Genomic DNA, 6,401 nt, shown 5'->3' on the forward strand with positions numbered 1-6,401 from the left:
GGCCTGCGGGGCGGGTGTTGGCACCTCGGTGGCCTCGCTGGGCGGGGCTGACAGAGCAGAGCCCCCCGCTGTCCCCCCTCCTACGCAGCGAGCCCTGTTCCACGTGCTGGCGGACTACTCGGTGTACGACACTGTGAGTGTCCCTGCCCCTGCCTCTTGCCCCGTGGGCGGCCTTGTCCTGAGTGCTGGTGACCAGCGGGACTCACAGGGCCCCAGCTCCACGGCCCCGAGATGCCGGGCGGGGGGGGCTCTCTGTCCTCCGGGACGGGCAGGGGGCGGGGTGCAGACCTCCCAGGGGAGCCAGGACCTGTGAGCCTGAGGGCCGGGGCTGCCTGGGGCCCCCGCGTGCACCGCAGCCGTCCTAGAGCTCGGGTCTGGACCCTGACAGACGGCACTACTGACGAGAACCTGGGCAGGGAAGGCTCCCACTCCCCTGAAGGGCAGGAGCCTGAGGCGCCCAGGAGGCTGCCCCCTTCCACGGCGCATTCCAGAAGGGTCCCCGAGGACCCCTGTTCACACGCTCCCCAGCCCCGCGAGGTGTCCTGGCCCAGCTCCCCTCGTGGGACCTGCCAGGGGCCACAGTCAGGCCCCCCAACCTGCCCTCCGGGGGGTCTCCAGACCTGGCGGATCCCCTGCAGCCTGACACAGCTCACGGAGGTCCCCCCTGCTGGTCTGAGGAGGGGGGCCCTGGCACGGCGGCCGCAGGACTCGGTAGTGGGGCCCGGGGTGCTGGCGCCCAAGCTGGTCCGGGTGGCCCTCACCTGCCCCACCGCCCTCTGAGATCCCCCTCCGGGAGCCCGGGCTGTGAGGGAGCCGGGGGAGCCTGACGCCCACGGGAAGGGCTCAGAGGGGGCCTCGGGGCGCACGCCCTCCGTGGGGCTCTGGCTCTTGCAGGAGGTGGGCTACTGCGAGGGCATGAGTGAGATCGCGGCCATCCTCCTCATGTTCCTGCCCGAGGAGGACGCCTTCTGGGCGCTGGCCCAGCTGATGACAGACGACAGGCACACCATGCACGGTAGGGGCCCACCGGGCCGCCGGGCGGGAGGGGAGCTCAGGAGGGCCTCCCTGCAGGCTGCTGCACCGGGGGGCAGGCAGGGACCCCCCCCATCCCGCCCCCCCTGGGCAAGTGCCCCGCCTCCCCAGTGGCCTCGGGGTCCCGGAGCCACGGCCACCCACCCCACCGTCTGCAGGCCGGGCTCGCACTCCCGCTGCTCCCCCAGCCTCCCGCCCAGCTGCCTGCTTGCCCCCCAGAACCCCCTGCCAGCTCACAGCCACACGGGGCCCGGGGGGCAGCGTCTCCTTCTCCCGGGGGCCCCCAGCCTCACTCCCAAGCCCCACAGAGGGCCGTGCATACCCATCACCCTCCCCGTGGCCTGCACCCGCTGCCCGCGGTGGCCCCTGCAGGAGAGAGGGTCCTGGGTCAGCCGGGCCTGGTCCTCAGCCCCCAGTCTATGCCCCGCGGGGTCTCTGTGAGGACGAGGGTCCCCAGGCCCTGCGCCCCCGGCCTGGGAGGCAGCCCTGCCCTCTGGGAAGAGCGGGTCCAGTCAGGGCTCCGAGGGCAGTGGGCACACGGGTTCTGGGCGTGGGGGGAGGCCCCTGCCCCGACACCCCCCACCCCGCCTGGCGCAGGAGGAGGCCCTGACCGTGGAGGCCTGGGGCCTTCTCAGCCTTCTTCGTCCCGGGCTTCCTGAAGCTCCTCAGGTTCCAGGCTCATCACGAGCGTGTCCTCCAAAGAGCTCTCCCCGACCTGAAGAAGCACATAGCGAGTGGGAGCTCCTGAGGTTCCGTCCCCGGGGCCCGGGGCAGGGGGTGGGTGGCACAGCCCTCCGAGCTGCCCAGAGTTGGGGTTACGATCCTCCCCCTGGGGCCCGGGGGCGCCCTCGGGTCTGGGCTGGGCTGGGCCATGGGGAGCGCGTCCACCCGGCTCCAGGGGCCGCGGCGTGGGGCCTGAGCACCTCCTGCCCTCCCGCCAGGACGAGGAGCAGAAGTCCACCGGCATCTATACCCCAAAGTGGTTCCTGCAGTGCTTCCTCGGCCGGGTGAGGCCCCCCTGGGACCCCCGCTCCCAGACCTGCCCCCTGCCCCCCGGGAGGGCCCAGCTCAGCCCCACCTTCCAGACGAGCCAGGCCCGACCGCGGGGCCCTGAGGCTTAGGCTCCCAGCCCAGCCCGTCCTGGAGAAGCCCAGAGGGTCCCTGGGCCGTCTCTGCCTCAGCTCCTCCGGGGGAGGCCGGGTCAGCCCGGTGTGTGGACAGGCCCTCGGACCATCCGGCGGCCAGCCTGGGGTCCTCTGGAGCATGGTGTCCTCTAGTGCGGGCAGAGTCTGTGCCCCCAGGGGTGCGGGAGGTGCTGGTCGGGGTCGGAACCTGGTGCGGCCAGGCGCCCTGATCTCCCTGGGAGGAGGGCACGCACGGGGGGGGCTGTGGGGCCTCGTTGGAAGCATCCGGGGTGCAGATGGCAGGCCTACCCGAGCCCCAGCCGAGCCCCCCAGGGGCCCTGCACAGGCCGTTCCTCCCACCCCGCTGTCCCCTAGACCCCCTTCTTGCTCACCCTGAAGCTGTGGGATGCCTACGTACTCAATGGGGAGAGGGTGCTCACGGCCATGGCCTACACCACTATCAATGTGCACAGGAGTAAGTGAGTCCCTGGGAGCCCAGGTTGCCGGGGGAGAGGGGGCAGGGGCGGTGACCCTGTGCTCTGAGCAGCACCGAGACCTGGGGTGGGGGGATGGCGGGGCTGGCGGGTGCAGCGGGGCTCCCTGAGAGGAGCCCCGGCCAGCGCACTGCCCAAGGCACTCCTGGGCACAGTGGGACCTCAGCCGCTGGCCTGGGGGCACCGGGGGCCCCAGGGCGGGGCCCTCTGTGTCTGACTCTCGCCCACTGCCCAGAGCGCCTCCTGAAGCTGCCCCTGGAAGGGCTCTGGGAGTTCCTCCAGGACTCTCTGGCCCAGCCCTGGGCCCTGGAGGACGAGGCGGTGCTCAGACACCTTCGGGCCTCCATGACCCAGCTCTGGAGGATGCGGTGCCACCTGCCCCGCCCGGGTGGGCTCAGGGCCTTGGCCCCTCCCGACGCGGTCTGCTGGGGCTGCCCACAGGGGACAGAGCTCCCAGGGCCCCTGTCCTCATCTCTGGGGCTCTCCTCTTCTGCTCCAGCCTCGGGGACCCCGGGCCAGGGCTGGGCGGGTGGGCACCCACTGCAGGGCCCGGGCACCAGTGTGGGGGGACTGAACACAGGGTCAGGCCGGGGGGCCATGCGTGAGCCGTGACGACCCCCAGGGCCCCCAGCGGGGGACACACAGCCTGCTGGAGACGCTGACCCCATTGGCCTCTTTCCAGTGGGACCTGAGGAGATCCCCCACGAGGACCCTGGGCCTGGAGCGAGTGTCCCCGGAGCCCGGGCCTCTCCTCCCTTCTCCAGCCTCTGAGACACCACCCAGGGTGGAGGAGCAGGCCTCCCCGGGCCCAGTCACCCAGCCTGAGCTGCCCGGACCCCCTCCCGGCCAGGTCATCATCCAACTTCCCTCCAGTGATGGAACTCCGTCCCCACCCTCCCATTGCAACAAGATGGTGCAGGCAGGCGGCCTCCGGACATGGTGGGCTTCAAGACAAAAAACGGGGTCCCTTTCCATTCGGCACCTGCCTGGGCCACCCCAGAGGCCCTGCGATGGACCAGGCCCTGGAGCCCCCACCCCGGGCCTTTGATCACGGGGTCCCCTCAGCCTCCGAGGGACGATGCTGTCAGGCCCAAGACTCCCTTCCTGTCCCGCAGCCACTGCAACTGGTGCCCCTCGCTGGGCAGTGTTGGGCACAGCCAGGGCAGAACCAGGGCGGCACTGAGCCCGCTGCCCCGAGGCCCCGCACAGGCCCAGGACCCTCTGCCCTCCGTGTCCATGGGGCAGCTCGATGCTCGCAGGCCTCGGGGACAGAGCCTGGTGGTGAGTGTGGGTGCCCAGAGGCTCTGGCCCGCCATCACCATGCCCTGCCTCATCTCACTGTCCCTCCCGGAGGGCGGCACCTCCCGCACAGGACACCAGCCCCTGACCCTGAGGGACCTGGGCTGGCCTGGCCCCAGGCTCTGTGGGGGCAGGAGCGACTCGAGCCCCCCCCAGGCCCAGCACTAATGGGATCCAGTGCCCCGGGGCCCTGGCCAGGCCTGCGTTCTGGCCCCGGGCTGAGCGAGCCCTCTCACAGCCGGATGTGGCCTCCTGGGTCCTGGGCATGCCCCACAGATCCAGGTCGCTGACCTAGGGCAGCCCTGGGGATCCTGGGACACCACAGGGCAGGGCAGCAGGGGCAGGCCCGTGGGGCCCCACTCGCACCCACACCAGGAGGCAGGCTCCTCCACGTGCTGGGGTTCCAGCAGTCAGTCACCTGGCCCCAGGGGTCCCGAGGCCAGGGCCCAGCTGCCCTGCGGGGACCCAGCGCAGGAGCCCATGGGCTGAAGTTCCACGTCAGCCCTGCTGTCCCCAGAACCGCCTTTCAACGCCCCATCCTCAGGACATGCACCCCCACCCGGAGTCGAGTCCGCACAGGCTCCCAGGTGGGGGACTCCAGCACCCGCACCCCTGTGGGATTCCCGCTTTCCTCTAAGGACAGGAAGGTCTCCCAGGGGAAGCCGCGCACCCTCGGCTCTGAGCCCTGTTTGCTGTTGCAAGTTCAATGAAGTGTTGTTGTGTGAAAATGCACGGCTGGCTCGTTCTGAATCTCCCGTAGCTCTGTGCTTGGGGTGCGGAGACACCCCCAGAGAGGAGGAGGGGGCACCGCCCAGGCCCCAACCAGCCCCTGCAGGGGCGCCGCCAAGCACACACAGCTGACGTCCCCACGTGCCTTCCAGGGGCGGCCAGACGCCAGGGTCAGGACCCCACAGACTCTACCGCAACTCAGCCTGTGCCCGCGGTCAGGACGGGCCTGGGACAGAGAGACAGCCGGGGAGCCTCAGTTCACCAGGGTCTATGCTATGCGCCCTGGGAGGTCTGTGCCCCCTCTGTCCAGGGGGCCTGTGCTGCCCGGGCTCTGGGGCACTTTCTCCCCTCCCCGCCCCGGGCCTGTGTGCCTGGGGCACAAAGGGCCCACGGGGCAGTCAGCGTGGCCCTGGAGGGACGTCAAGACAGCAGGCCCTTGCAGCTCACACACCTGGGCCACCCTTACCAGGCGGGCTCAGGGTGCACACCTGGTGCTGCTTGATCTCTCGCACCAGAGTGTGGAGGGCACCCTGCACACCCTAGAGAGTAGGGGCTGGGTGAGCGTGGGGCTCGGCCTGGGGGCAGGCAGCGCAGGGGACCGATGGATCCCAGCCCCGTCCCCACCCCGACTCCCACACACAGGCAGCCCCAGAGCTCCCCCCATGGGCAGCCGGCTCCTCAGGAGCTCCCCCCAGGGCGGCCCCGAGGTCTGGCTCCCTGCTGGAGAGGCATCGGGGAGAAGAGAAGCGGCCGGCGCTCGGCAGGGACCCACTGCCACCCATGGGAATGTGGCCAAGCCGGACCTTCCAGCTCAGCTGACCCCCCATTGGACGGCACAGCACGAGGGAGCCCGGGTAGGCCAGGAGAACCCAGCTAGCCGCCCAGCACCAGCACCAGACATGATGGTGTTTCAACCATTTCAGCGTCAGGACAACGCGGCCCGAGGATCAGATCGCGGCATGGCGACAGACACACACACACACACACACCCCTAACCCAACAAACGTTGGAATCCCCCGAATGTTGTCAGACAGCAGCCGGATGGTTACAGACAGGATGCTGGGGTCCCCCGTAGGACACACAGAGGACGCTCCAGACCATGGCTGCAGAGTTTACCAGACAGGCAAAAAATAAAGGAGTTCATGATCCCTAAACCAGTCCAGCAAGGAATTTTAAGGGGGACTCTTCTGGTAGGGGAAAAAAAGAGACCAATACCAACAAAGACTAGAAAGGACCAGAGAACATCGCCAGAAACACCAACTCTACCGGTAACACAAAGGCACTAAATTCATTTCTTTCGATAATCACTCTGAATGCAGATGGAATAAATGCTCCAATCAAAAGATATAGGATATCAGAGTGGATTAAAAGAACAAGATCCGGGACCCCTGGGTGGCTTAGGGGTTGAGCCTGTGCCTGCGGCTCAGGGTGTGACCCTGGAGTCTGGGATCGAGTCCCACATCGGGCTCCTGGTGGGGAGCCTGCTTCTGTCTCTGCCTAGGTTTCTGCCTCTCTCTCTCTCTCTTTCATGAATAAAAAAATCTTAAAAAAAAAAAAAACAAGATCCATGTATATGCTGCCCACAGACTCTCACCTTAGACCTCTAGACACCAGCAGATTGAAAGTCAGGGGATGGAAAAGCATCTATCACACTAATGGGCATAAAAAGAAAGCTGGAGGACCCATACTTATATCAGACAAACTAGATTTGAAACCAAATGCT

The sequence above is a fragment of the Vulpes vulpes genome, chromosome 5 (assembly GCF_048418805.1).
Source record: "Vulpes vulpes isolate BD-2025 chromosome 5, VulVul3, whole genome shotgun sequence".
Taxonomy (NCBI): domain Eukaryota; kingdom Metazoa; phylum Chordata; class Mammalia; order Carnivora; family Canidae; genus Vulpes; species Vulpes vulpes.